Raw genomic sequence first — 15,570 nt, 5'->3', positions numbered from 1 at the left:
GTCAAAGCGCTTTGAGTACCTTGAAGGTAGAAAAGCGCTATACAAGTACAACCCATTTATCATTTATTTATCATTATTTTCATGGGCTTTTCTCTTTGTGATGTTAAGTTCCTGTTATGCGCTGTTATACAGTATATGCCTTGAGCTCTTATTTTGAAGGCGCTAAGAGCAGAAGTGATGACATGGAGTGGAGCGGAAGTTATTGAAAGAAGGTAAATAAAGTGGTCCTCGTGTAAACTGGAGCCTCCGTGTTTGTTATTTTGTAGTTTCATACAGTATAGGCGACATTTATAAACCCTCGGTTACACTTTTTTAAATAGATTCAATCTTGCACGTGGAAGTGAGGGCTTTAGTTGCGGCGCATGGACTTAATTTATAAGTAAAGGTAAGACCATAATAACGTTTTTTTTAATTAAATGTGCTTTTTTGTGTGCTACAGTTTGTATGTGTAAAGTTAAAGTTAAGTTAAAGTACCAATGATTGTCACACACACACTAGGTGTAATGAAATTTGTCGTCTGTATTTGACCCATCCCCTTCTTCACCCCCGGGGAGGTGAGGGGAGCAGTGGGCAGTAGCGGCGCCGCGCCCGGGAATCATTTTTGGTGATTTAACCCCCAATTCCAAGCCTTGATGCTGAGTGCCAAGCAGGGAAGAATGCTGGTATGAGCTTTTAAACATAACCCGTTAACTGCTGCCAATCAAATGGTGAATAAGATACTCTTTAGGGTTCATATGTTTGTAAATCTGACTGTGATGAAGTCAGTGCCTCACCAGCCATGAACCTCACCGCACGTCACTGCTGGAGGTGTTCTTTTAGTGCGGTTTTGAAGGAGGATAGAGATGCACTTTCTTTTACACCTGTTGGGAGTGCATTTCATAATGATGTGGCATAGAAAGAGAATGAGTTTAGACCTTTGTTCAATCGGAATCTGGGTTTAACATGGTTTGTGGAACTCCCCCTGGTGTTGTGGTTATGGCGGTCACTCAGTGCCTCAACATGGATTCCGGACTCGGCTTAAGGAAGTAGTTTGACATGTACTTCGGTATCAGGGAGGTGTAGCGGATTTTATAGACTAGGCTCAGTGCAAGTTGTTTTACTCTGTCCTCCACCCTGAGCCAGCCCACTTTGGAGAAGTGGGTAGGAGTGAGGTGTGAAGGTCTAGAAGTAATCTGACTAGCTTGTTCTGGGATGTTTGGAGTCTAGATTTGAGGGTTTTGGAGGTGCTAGGGTACCAGGAGGTGCATGCGTAATCGAAAAAGGGTTGAACGAGAGTTCCCGCTAGAATCTTCAAGGTGCTTTTGTTGACCAGAGAGGAGATTCTGTAGAGAAATGTCGTTCGTTTGTTGACCTTTTTGATTACCTTGGTTGCCATTTTATCACAGGAAAGATTAGCCTCTAGAATGGAACCTAGGTCGGTGACCTCATCTTTCCTGGTGATAACAATGTCACCCACTTTTATAGTGAAGTCACTGACTTTCTTGAGATTCATTTGGGACCCAAATAGGATGGATTCCGTTTTACCCAAGTGTATGGATAGTTTATTGTCAGTGAGCCAGGTGCAAATACTAAGGAGTTCAGTTTTGACAGGCAATTATTATTATTATTATTATTATTACTATTTCAGGCAATGAAAAGTACAAGGTAGACGACATATAAAAATATGAATTCAAATAGTACAAAAAGGAATATACAGTATGTAAACATGACGGTCCAATTCTGCCTGAAAGGGAGTGGTAAGAAGATAACTCATTTGATCCCAGTTCCCCATTGATCTTCACTGTTACTCTGTTCAAGGAGTAATGCAAGCCCAGCCTATTCATAGCCCATGTCTGAGATTACTCACATAAACCCTTGTTGAAACAAATACATACAGTAACATATGAAACTGTTATTTATGTGATTTAAAGGCAGAGGTGGGTAGTAACGCGCTACATTTACTCCGTTACATCTACTTGAGTAACTTTTGGGATACATTGTACTTCTAAGAGTAGTTTTAATGCAACATACTTTTACTTTTACTTGAGTATATTTATAGAGAAGAAACGCTACTTTTACTCCGCTCCATTTATGTACATTCAGCTTGCTACGGATTTGTATCGATCTGTTAATGCACGCTTTGTTTGTTTTGGTTTGTCAGACAGACCTTCAAAGTAGGATCTATCGCATGCCTGCGTTTCACCAATCAAATGCAGTCACTGGTGACGTTTGACTCCGTTTCACCAATCAAACAGAGCCAGGCGGTCACGTGATTAACCCTAACCCTAACCCTAACCCTAACCCCCAACTCTAAACCTAACCCTCTAATCCTAACACAAACCCTAACCCTAACCCTAACCCTAACCCTAACCCTAACCCCCAACTCTAAACCTAACCCTCTAATCCTAACACAAACCCTAACCCTAACCCTAACCCTAACCCTAGCCCAAACCCTAACCAACTCTTTTTCTTTATGCCTAATCCTAACCCTAATCCTAATCTTAACCCTAATCCTAACCCTAACCCCAACCTCAACCCTAACCCCACCCCCAACCCTAGCACTAACCCTAACCAACTCTCTTTCTTTATGCCTAACCCTAACCCCCAACCCTAACCCCACCCCCAACCCTAGCCCTAAACCTAACCAACTCTTTTTCTTTATGCCTAATCCTAACCCTAATCGTAATCCTAACCCTAATCCTAACCCTAACCCCAACCCCAACCCTAACCCTAACCCTACAACTAACCCTAACCCTAACCCTAAACCTAACCCTAGCCCTAACCCTAACCAACTCTCTTTCTTTATGCCTAACCCTAACCCCCAACCTCGTCATGTCCGTTGTGTCCTGAGCAAGACACTTCACCCTTGCTCCTGATGGCTGCTGGTTAGCGCCTTGCATGGCAGCTCCCTCCATCAGTGTGTGAATGTGTGTGTGAATGGGTAAATGTGGAAGTAGTGTCAAAGCGCTTTGAGTACCTTGAAGGTAGAAAAGCGCTATACAAGTACAACCCAAACCTAGCCCTAACCCTAACCAACTCTCTTTCGTTATGCCTAACCCTAACCCCCAACCCTAAACCCACCCCCAACCCTAGCCCTAACCCTAACCAACTCTTTTTCTTTATGCCTAACCCCAACCCCAACCCCAACCCCAACCCTAACCATAACCCTAACCCTAACCCCAACCCTAACCCCAACCCCAACTCTAAACCTAACCCTCTAATCCTAACCCTAACCCTAACCTTAACCCTAACCCTAACCCCACCCCCAACCCTAGCACTAACCCTAACCAACTCTTTTTCTTTATGCCTAACCCTAACCCCCAACCCTAACCCCACCCCAACCCTAGCCCTAACCCTAACCAACTCTTTTCTTTATGCCTAACCCTAACCCTAATCCTAACCTTAACCCTAATCCTAATCCTAACCCTAACCCTAACCCTAACCCCAACCCCAACCCCAACCCCAACCCCAACCCCAACCCAAACCCTAACCCTAACCCTAACCCCAACCCCAACCCCAACCCCAACACTAAACCTAACCCTAACCCTAACCCCAACCCCAACTCTAAACCTAACACTCTAATCCTAACCCTAACCCTAACCCCAACCCCAACCCTAACCCTAACCCTAACCCTAACCCTAACCCTAGCCCTGACCCTAACCAACTCTCTTTCTTTATGCCTAACACTAACCCCCAACCCTAAACCCACCCCCAACCCTAGCCCTAACCCTAACCAACTCTTTTTCTTTATGCCTAACCCTAACCCTAACCCTAACCCCCAACCCTAACCCTAACCCCACTCCCAACCCTAGCCCTAAACCTAACCAACTCTCTTTCTTTATGCCTAACACTAACCCCCAACCCTAACCCCACCCCCAACCCTAGCCCTAACCCTAACCAACTCTTTTTTCTTTATGCCTAACCCTAACCCTAATCCTAATCCTAACCTTAACCCTAATCTTAATCCTAACCCTAACCCAAACCCCAACCCTTACCCTAACCCTAACCCTAACCCTAACCCCAACCCCAACTCTAAACCTAACCCTCTTATCCTAACCCAAACCCTAACCCTAACCCTTACCCTAGCCCTAACCCTAACCAACTCTTTTTCTTTATGCCTAATCCTAACCCTAATCCTAATCCTAACCCGAACCCTAATCCTAACCCTAACCCCAACCTCAACCCTAACCCCACCCCCAACCCTAGCACTAACCCTAACCAACTCTCTTTCTTTTTGCCTAACCCTAACCCTAAACCCCAACCCTAACCCCACCCCCAACCCTAGCCCTATCCCTAACCAACTCTCTTTCTTTATGCCTAATCCTAACCCTAATCCTAATCCTAACCCTAACCCCAACCCAAACCCTAACCCCCAACCCTAACCCCACCCCCAACCCTAGCCCTAACCCTAACCAACTCTTTTTCTTTATGCCTAACCCTAACCCTAATCCTAATCCTAATCCTAACCTTAACCCTAATCCTAATCCTAACCCTAACCCCAACCCTAACCCAAACCCCAACTCTAAACCTAACCCTAACACTAACCCCAGCTCTAAACTTAACACTCTAATCCTAACCCTAACCCTAACCCTAACCCTAACCCCAACCCTAACCCTAACCCTAACCCTCTAATCCTAACCCTAACCCTAACCCTAACCCTAACCCTAACCCTAACCCTAACCCTAACCCTAACCCTAACCCTAACCCTAACCAACTCTCTTTCTTTATGCCTAACCCTAACCCTAACCCCAAACCCTAACCCTAACCTCACCCCCAACCCTAGCCCTAACCCTAACCAACTCTCTTCCTTTATGCCTAACCCTAACCCCAACCCCAAACCCAACCCCAACCCTAACCCTACCCCCAACCCTAGCCCTAACCCTAACCAACTCTCTTTATTTATGCCTAACCCTAACCCCCAACCCTAACCCCACCCCCAACCCTAGCCCTAACCCTAACCAACTCATTTTCTTTATGCCTAACCCTAACCCTAATCCAAATCCTAATCCTAACCTTAACCCTAATCCTAATCCTAATCCTAAACCTAACCCTAACCCTAACACTAACCCCAACTCTAAACCAAACACTCTAATCCTAACCCTAACCCTAACCCTAACCCCAACCCCAACCCTAACCCTAACCCTAACCCTAACCCAACCCTAACCCTAACCCTAACCCTAACCCTAGTCCTAATTCTTACCTTAACCCTAATCCTAATCCTAACTCCAACCCCAACCCCAACCCTAAACCTAACCCTAACCCTAACCCTAACCCTAACCCTAACCCTAACCCTAACCCTAACCCTAACCCTAGCCCTAACCCTAGCCAACTCTTTTTCTTTATGCCTTATCCTAACCCTAATCCTAATCCTAACCTTAATCCTAACCTTAACCCCAACCCCAACCCTAACCCTAACCCTAGCCCTAGCCCTAACCCTAACCAACTCTCTTTCCTTATGCCTAACCCTAACCCTAACACTAACCCTAACCCTAACCCTAACCCTAACCCTAACCCTAACCCTAACCCCAACCCCAACCCCAAGCCCAACCCCAACCCTAACCCTAACCCTTACCCTAACCTTAGCCCTAGCCCTAACCCTAACCAACTCTTTTTCTTTATGGCTAATCCTAAACCTAACCCTTATCCTAACCCTAACCCTAACCTTAACCCCAACCCCAACCCTAACCCTAACCCTAACCCTAACCCTAACCCCAACATCAAATCTAAACCTAACCCTCTAATCCTAACCCTAACCCTAACCCTAACCCTAGCCCTAGCCCTAACCCTAACCAACCCTTTTTCTTTATGCCTAATCCTAACCCTAATCCTAATCCTAACCCTAATCCTAACCCCCAACCCCAACCCTAACCCTAACCCTAACCCCAACCCTAACCCAAACCCCAACTCTAATCCTAACCCTCTAATCCTAACCCTAGCCCTAACCCTAACCCTATCTCTAACCCTAGCCCTAACCCTAACCAACTCTTTTTCTTTATGCCTAATCCTTACCCTACTCCTAATCCTAACCCTAATCCTGACCCTAACCCAACCCCAACCCCAACCCCAACCCCAACCCTAACCCTAGCCCTAACCCTAACCAACTTTCTTTCTTTATGCCTAACCCTAACCCTAACCCACAACCCTAACCCTAACCCCACCCCCAACCTTAGCCCTAACCCTAACCAACTCTCTTTCTTTATGCCTAACCCTAACCCCAAACCCTAACCCTAACCCCACCCCCAACCCTAGCCCTAACCCTAACCAACCCGTTTCTTTATGCCTAACCCTAACCCTAATCCTAACCCTAACCCCAACCCCAACCCCAACCCCAGCCCCAGCCCTAAATCTAACCCTAACCCACAACATATGCAGGACAATGTATCATGGGACTGAGTGAAGCTCCAGGCACCTTTTCTTTGAACTGTTTTGTAACCAAAGGTGAAGGCTGTTTACGACCCCCCTTCCTTTAGCTGTTGCCATGTAATCAGGGAAAGTCCAAATAAAAGAGGAGGCGTACAATCTTTCGTCAGAGCGTGGGGCGACACTGTACAAGGGTACAGGTCTACGCGTTTCTCCTCATTGAGCCAAATTTAATTCTGTCTCTGTTTATCTTAGCTCCACTATCAAGGTCACACTCTCCTGATTCTGAGGATGAAGACTCTAAAGCTGATAATTCATGTCACACTGACAACACACACTTGAATAAGACATGTCACACTGACAACACACACTTGAATAAGACATGTCACACTGACAACACACACTTGAATAAGACATGTCACACTGACAACACACATTTGAAGCTTTCTCACTGTGACAAAACGTTTAGTTACCGTTTTCATCTGAAAGTACACGTGAGAACACACACCGGAGAAAAACCTTTTTTGTGCTCAGAATGCGGTAAAGGTTTTTCCCGAAATAATTGGTTGAAAGGACACATGAGAATGCACACTGGAGAAAAACCTTTTTCCTGTTCATTTTGTGGTAAAGGTTTCGTACAAAGTTGATATTTTAAAATACACATGAGAATGCACACTGGAGAAAAACCTTTTTCCTGTTCAATCTGTGGTAAATATGTTGTACACAGACAGCACTTAAAAATACACATGAGAACACACACCGGAAAACAACTTTTTATTGCTCAGTATGCGGTAGAGATGCGCGGATAGGCAATTATTTCATCCGCAACCGCATCACAAAAGTCGTCAACCATCCGCATCCACCCGAACTAACATTTAATCAAAACCGCACCCGCCCGCACCCGCCCGCACCCGCCCGTTGTTATATATCTAATATAGACGATGCAAGGCATTAGTGAGGTTATAAAGCTTTTGCCTGTTAAAGAAAGGAGACTGATCCAATGGAGCAGAGACATTCAATGCGTGCCACGCTGTCACGGCCCAGACGCACACTAGTGCGCAATCATCTGGGAGCCGCGCTGAGCGCACCTCCAAGCGCGCTCGCGCCACTCAAACTGCTGCAGGAAGCTGCGTTCTATCTTGTTTTAACATCCTGTGGCACTCTTCTGGGATCACGGCGGACGAAACTGCTCATGCTCAGGGTGTTTGTGGAGGTTCGGGGTTTTGCACAAATGTGATGCACCATGTTAGATGTCCCGGTTTTGTGACTGTCGTAGACATAAACAGCGTCGCAGCTCTTGCAAATCACGTAGCCAGCATTACTATCATCCTGATTTACAACCTCATAAAAACGAGTCCACGCTGAACTTTTCTGGCCTTTTTTTCCCCTGGTCTTTAGTATTCCCTTTTTTAGTTTGTCGCGTACCACGTTGGCTGCCGGCGTTGCCATCTCTTTTTTTTTTCTTCTTCTGTTGTGGCATATGCTGCAGGTGCCTGCTCGTTTTTCGTATGTGGGTAACAACATTTAACTATGTATATATATTTCCGAATTAGTTTAACTGCCACCCGCCTGAATCTATTTAAAATCTGATTTTTTTTTATTTCAACCGCCCGACCCGCGGATAATCCGCGGACTCCGCGGTTGTGTCCGCAAACCGGGCATCTCTAGTATGCGGTAAAGGTTTTGCGCAAAAAAAGTGTATTGAAAGAATACATGAGAATACACACTGGAGAAAAACCTTTTTCTTGCTCGATCTGTGGAAAAGGTTTTGCACAAGCTAATGATTTGAAAGTACACACGAGAATACACACTGGAGAAAAACCCTTTACCTGTGCAATCTGTGGTAAAGATTTTTCACGAAGTCAATATTTGAAAGTGCACATGAGAACCAGGGCCGGCCTGTGGCATAGGCCGTATAGGCAAATGCTATGGGCGCCGTCCATCAGGGGGCGCCACGCAAGTGCCACAAATGTTGGAGAGAAAAAAAAAAAAAAGAGAAAAAAAGGTGGTACTATTATTTCTAAATACAAAAAATAATCCCACGTTAATTAAAATGCAAAGTAAAGCCTATTTAATAGAAATATTATTTGTTACAACATTACCCCCCCCCCCCCCCCCCCCCCCCCTCGTTGCGCCCCCTCCCTTCCCGTATCATGACTCTTTTTGGACGTCACCACATCAAAAAATCAACACAAGATGTCAAAACGGCCAAAACTGTCAGGTGCCCAGGGAAGAAAAAAGAGAAAAGAAGAGGAGGAGAAACGAGAAAAGACAGAGGTAGCAAGTAGGTAATGTTAGCCTACATGAAATTATTTGTCTGTTACAGAATGTGATAGTAACCTGGCTTTTTAGCATTAAGCTAATGTTACATGAGTCGGCAATTGCTAATCAATAAATAGCTAGTTCTGTTTTAACGTCGGGTTAATATTGTGGAGGGGGCTAAATTGTTATGGAAAATAATAATGTAACGTTAGGTAATTACAGTATACTCCCACCTACATTCCTCTGGGACATTTGTATTAGATATTTTAAGCAGGTGTTTTTTGTTTACATTGTTATTGCCTTCTGGTTAGCTAATGTTTGCCCTGCAGGTAATAGTCACTTTTCCACCCCTTTATATATTAGGTATAGTTGTAAGTAAAAAAAAATGGTCAAAGACAAAGCTATTCGGGTTCTTGTGAGTTTATACACTTCACTGCCGATGTGTGTGTGTGGGGGGGAGGGGGGGGGGTCGCCACCTAAAATCTTGCCTAGGGCGCCAGATTGGTTAGGGCCGGGCCTGATGAGAACACACACTGGTGATAAACCATATTCCTGTTCAAACTGCAACAAAACCTTTGCTGACCGATCAACACTTGTGAAACACACGAGAAGAGAAAGTGTTGAGTTGCAGTGTGTGTGGTGAAAGGTTCTCTTATAAGTACTAGTGTAAGAAACACAAGTGTGCTGCTGAGAACAGCAGCAGCAAATGCAGCTGCAGGATTTGAAACAATCAATCAAAACTTTAGCTTTGACTTTCTAACATCAGCACATACAACATGTGTGACATCATTGTTGTGTGTAACACAATCTTGTTCATATGATTCATATGAACATTTGTAGATTAGAAATTTTAGATTGGTGCTTTTTTCTAGTCAAATACTTGTATTAATATACAACATTATGTACTTGTTTTTAAAATGAAGGAAACAATTTGACTAAAAGGTGACTCTAAATTAAATCTTTGTTACTTAGAATATGTTCCCCTAGTGTCCAAATAACTATAAATTAAGTCTTTGTTACTTAGCATATGTTCCCCTAGTGTCCAAATACCTCTAAATTAAGTCTTTGTTACTTAGAATATGTTCCCCTAGTGTCCAAATACCTCTAAATTAAGTCTTTGTTACTTAGAATATGTTCCCCTTGTGTCCAAATAACTCTAAATTAAGTCTTTGTTACTTAGAATATGTTCCCCTAGTGTCCATTTAACTCTAAATTAAGTCTTTGTTACTTAGAATATGTTTCCCTAGTGTCCAAATAACTGTAAATTAAGTCTTTGTTACTTAGAATATGTTCCCATTGTATCCAAATAAGTGTAAGTTAAGTCTTTGTTACTTATAATATGTTTCCCTAGTGTCCAAATAACTATAAACTAAGTCTTTGTTACTTAGAATATGTTCCCCTAGTGTCCAAATAACTATACACTAAGTCTTTGTTACTTAGAATATGTTCCCCTAGTGTCCAAATAACTGTAAATTAAGTCTTTGTTACTTAGAATATGTTCCCCTAGTGTCCAAATAACTGTAAATTAACTCTTTGTTACTTAGAATATGTTCCCTTAGTGTCCAAATAACTGTAAATTAAGTCTTTGTTACTTAGAATATGTTCCCCTAGTGTCCAAATAGCTGTAAATTAAGTCTTTGTTACTTAGAATATGTTCCCTTAGTGTCCAAATAACTGTAAATTAAGTCTTTGTTACTTAGAATATGTTCCCTTAGTGTCCAAATAACTGTAAATTAAGTCTTTGTTACTTAGAATATGTTCCCTTAGTGTCCAAATAACTGTAAATTAAGTCTTTGTTACTTAGAATATGTTCCCCTTGTGTCCAAATAACTGTAAATTAAGTCTTTGTTACTTAGAATATGTTCCCCTAGTGTCCAAATAACTGTAAATTAAGTCTTTGTTACTTAGAATATGTTCCCCTAGTGTCCATTTAACTCTAAATTAAGTCATTGTTAATTAGAATATGTTCCCCTAGTGTCCAAATAACTGTAAATTAAGTCTTTGTTGCTTAGAATATGTTCCCCTAGTGTCCAAATAACTGTAAATTAAGTCTTTGTTACTTAGAATATGTTCCCCGAGTGTCCAAATACCTCTAAATTAAGTCTTTGTTACTTATAATATGTTCCCCTAGTGTCCAAATAACTATAAACTAAGTCTTTGTTACTTAGAATATGTTCTCCTCGTGTCCAAATAAATGATAAATAAATAACTGTAAATTAAGTCTTTGTTACTTAGAATATGTTCCCCTATTGTCCAAATAACTGTAAATTAAGTCTTTGTTACTTAGAATATGTTCCCCTTAGTGTCCAAATAACTGTAAATTAAGTCTTTGTTACTTAGAATATGTTCCCCTAGTGTCCAAATAACAGTAAATTAAGTCTTTGTTACTTAGATTATGTTCCCTTTGTGTCCAAATAACTGTAAATTAAGTCTTTGTCACCTAGAATATGTTCCCATAGTATCCAAATAACTGTAAATTAAGTCTTTGTTACTTAGAATATGTTCCCCGAATGTCCAAATAACTCTAAATTAAGTCCTTGTTACTTAGAATATGTTCCCCTAGTGTCCAAATAACAGTAAATTAAGTCTTTGTTACTTAGAATATGTTCCCTTTGTGTCCAAATAACTGTAAATTAAGTCTTTGTTACTTAGAATATGTTCCCTTAGTGTCCAAATAACTGTAAATTAAGTCTTTGTTACTTAGAATATGTTCCCCCTAGTGTCCAAATAACTGTAAATTAACTCTTTGTTACGTAGAATATGTTCCCCTAGTGTCCAAATAACTGTAAATTAAGTCTTTGTTACTTAGAATATGTTCCCTTAGTGTCCAAATAACTGTAAATTAAGTCTTTGTTACTTAGAATATGTTCCCCTAGTGTCCAAATAACTGTAAATTAAGTCTTTGTTACTTAGAATATGTTCCCCTCGTGTCCAAATAACAGTAAATTAAGTCTTTGTTACTTAGAATATGTTCCCTTAGTGTCCAAATAACTGTAAATTAAGTCTTTGTTACTTAGAATATGTTCCCCTAGTGTCCAAATAACTGTAAATTAAGTCTTTGTTACCGGTACTTAGAATATGTTCCCTTAGTGTCCAAATAACTGTAAATTAAGTCTTTGTTACTTAGAATATGTTCCCTTAGTGTCCAAATAACTGTAAATTAAGTCTTTGTTACTTAGAATATGTTCCCCTAGTGTCCAAATAACTGTAAATTAAGTCTTTGTTACTTAGAATATGTTCCCTTAGTGTCCAAATAACTGTAAATTAAGTCTTTGTTACTTAGAATATGTTCCCCCTAGTGTCCAAATAACTGTAAATTAAGTCTTTGTTACTTAGAATATGTTCCCCTCGTGTCCAAATAACAGTAAATTAAGTCTTTGTTACTTAGAATATGTTCCCTTAGTGTCCAAATAACTGTAAATTAAGTCTTTGTTACTTAGAATATGTTCCCCTAGTGTCCAAATAACTGTAAATTAAGTCTTTGTTACCGGTACTTAGAATATGTTCCCTTAGTGTCCAAATAACTGTAAATTAAGTCTTTCTTACTTAGAATATGTTCCCTTAGTGTCCAAATAACTGTAAATTAAGTCTTTGTTACTTAGAATATGTTCCCCTAGTGTCCAAATAACTGTAAATTAAGTCTTTGTTACTTAGAATATGTTCCCTTAGTGTCCAAAAAACTGTAAATTAAGTCTTTGTTACTTAGAATATGTTCCCTTAGTGTCCAAATAAATGTAAATTAAGTCTTTGTTACTTAGAATATGTTCCCCTTGTGTCCAAATAACTGTAAATTAAGTCTTTGTTACTTAGAATATGTTCCCCTAGTGTCCAAATAACTGTATATTAAGTCTTTGTTACTTAGAATATGTTCCCTTAGTGTCCAAATAACTGTAAATTAAGTCTTTGTTACTTAGAATATGTTCCCTTAGTGTCCAAATAACTGTAAATTAAGTCTTTGTTACTTAGAATATGTTCCCTTAGTGTCCAAATAACTGTAAATTAAGTCTGTGTTACTTAGAATATGTTCCCCTAGTGTCCAAATAACTGTAAATTAAGTCTTTGTTACTTAGAATATGTTCCCTTAGTGTCCAAATAACTCTAAATTAAGTCTTTGTTACTTAGAATATGTTCCCCTAGTGTCCAAATAACTGTAAATTAAGTCTTTGTTACTTAGAATATGTTCCCCTAGTGTCCAAATAACTGTAAATTAAGTCTTTGTTACTTAGAATATGTTCCCCTAGTGTCCAAATAACTGTAAATTAAGTCTTTGTTACTCAGAATATGTTCCCTTAGTGTCCAAATAACTGTAAATTAAGTCTTTGTTACTTAGAATATGTTCCCCTAGTGTCCAAATAACTGTAAATGAAGTCTTTGTTACTCAGAATATGTTCCCTTAGTGTCCAAATAACTGTAAATTAAGTCTGTGTTACTTAGAATATGTTCCCCTAGTGTCCAAATAACTGTAAATTAAGTCTTTGTTACTTAGAATATGTTCCCTTAGTGTCCAAATAACTCTAAATTAAGTCTTTGTTACTTAGAATATGTTCCCCTAGTGTCCAAATAACTGTAAATTAAGTCTTTGTTACTTAGAATATGTTCCCCTAGTGTCCAAATAACTGTAAATTAAGTCTTTGTTACTTAGAATATGTTCCCCTAGTGTCCAAATAACTGTAAATTAAGTCTTTGTTACTCAGAATATGTTCCCTTAGTGTCCAAATAACTGTAAATTAAGTCTTTGTTACTTAGAATATGTTCCCTTAGTGTCCAAATAAATGTAAATTAAGTCTTTGTTACTTAGAATATGTTCCCCTTGTGTCCAAATAACTGTAAATTAAGTCTTTGTTACTTAGAATATGTTCCCCTAGTGTCCAAATAACTGTATATTAAGTCTTTGTTACTTAGAATATGTTCCCTTAGTGTCCAAATAACTGTAAATTAAGTCTTTGTTACTTAGAATATGTTCCCTTAGTGTCCAAATAAATGTAAATTAAGTCTTTGTTTCTTAGAATATGTTCCCCTTGTGTCCAAATAACTGTAAATTAAGTCTTTGTTACTTAGAATATGTTCCCCTAGTGTCCAAATAACTGTATATTAAGTCTTTGTTACTTAGAATATGTTCCCTTAGTGTCCAAATAACTGTAAATTAAGTCTTTGTTACTTAGAATATGTTCCCTTAGTGTCCAAATAACTGTAAATTAAGTCTTTGTTACTTAGAATATGTTCCCTTAGTGTCCAAATAACTGTAAATTAAGTCTGTGTTACTTAGAATATGTTCCCCTAGTGTCCAAATAACTGTAAATTAAGTCTTTGTTACTTAGAATATGTTCCCTTAGTGTCCAAATAACTCTAAATTAAGTCTTTGTTACTTAGAATATGTTCCCCTAGTGTCCAAATAACTGTAAATTAAGTCTTTGTTACTTAGAATATGTTCCCCTAGTGTCCAAATAACTGTAAATTAAGTCTTTGTTACTTAGAATATGTTCCCCTAGTGTCCAAATAACTGTAAATTAAGTCTTTGTTACTCAGAATATGTTCCCTTAGTGTCCAAATAACTGTAAATTAAGTCTTTGTTACTTAGAATATGTTCCCCTAGTGTCCAAATAACTGTAAATTAAGTCTTTGTTACTTAGAATATGTTCCCCGAGTGTCCAAATAACTGTAAATTAAGTCCTTGTTACTTAGAATATGTTCCCCTAGTGTCCAAATAACTGTAAATTAAGTCTTTGTTACTTAGAATATGTTCCCCTCGTGTCCAATTAACTGTAAACTAAGTCTTTGTTACTTAGAATATGGTCCCTTAGTGTCCAAATAACTGTAAATTAAGTCTTTGTTACTTAGAATATGTTCCCTTAGTGTCCAAATAACTGTAAAGTAAGTCTTTGTTACTTAGAATATGTTCCCCTAGTGTCCAAATAACTGTAAATTAAGTCTTTGTTACTTAGAATATGTTCCCCTAGTGTCCATTTAACTCTAAATTAAGTCTTTGTTACTTAGAATATGTTCCCCTAGTGTCCATTTAACTCTAAATTAAGGCTTTGTTACTTAGAATATGTTCCCCTTGTGTCCAAATAACTGTAAATTAAGTCTTTGTTACTTAGAATATGTTCTCCTAGTGTCCAAATAACTGTAAATTAAGTCTTTGTTACTTAGAATATGGTCCCTTAGTGTCCAAATAACTGTAAATTAAGTCTTTGTTACTTAGAATATGTTCCCTTAGTGTCCAAATAACTGTAAAGTAAGTCTTTGTTACTTAGAATATGTTCCCCTAGTGTCCAAATAACTGTAAATTAAGTCTTTGTTACTTAGAATATGTTCCCTTAGTGTCCAAAGAACTCTAAATTAAGTCTTTGTTACTGAGAATATGTACCCTTAGTGTCCAAATAACTGTAAATTATGTCTTTGTTACTTAGAATATGTTCCCCTAGTGTCCATTTAACTCTAAATTAAGTCTTTGTTGCTTAGAATATGTTTCCCTAGTGTCAATTTAACTCTAAATTAAGTCTTTGTTACTTAGAATATGTTCCCCTGGTGTCAATTTAACTCTAAATTAAGTCTTTGTTACTTAGAATATGTTCCCCTAGTGTCCAAATAACTGTAAATTAAGTCTTTGTTACTTAGAATATGTTCCCCTTGTGTCCAAATAACTGTAAACTTAGTCTTTGTTACTTAGAATATGTTCCCCTCGTGTCCAAATAACTGTAAATTCAGTCTTTGTTACTTAGAATATGTTCCCTTAGTGTCCAAATAACTGTAAATTAAGTCTTTGTTACTTAGAATATGTTCTCCTAGTGTCCAAATAACTATAAACTAAGTCTTTGTTACTTAGAATATATTCCCCTAGTGTCCAAATAACTGTAAATTAAGTCTTTGTTACTCAGAATATGTTCCCCTCGTGTCCAAATAAATGATAAATAAATAAATGTAAATTAAGTCTTTGTTACTTAGAATATGTTCCCCTAGTGTCCAAAT

Source organism: Nerophis lumbriciformis, linkage group LG38, assembly GCF_033978685.3.
Source record: "Nerophis lumbriciformis linkage group LG38, RoL_Nlum_v2.1, whole genome shotgun sequence".
Classification (NCBI taxonomy): domain Eukaryota; kingdom Metazoa; phylum Chordata; class Actinopteri; order Syngnathiformes; family Syngnathidae; genus Nerophis; species Nerophis lumbriciformis.
Note: the sequence above shows the minus strand (reverse complement) of the source record.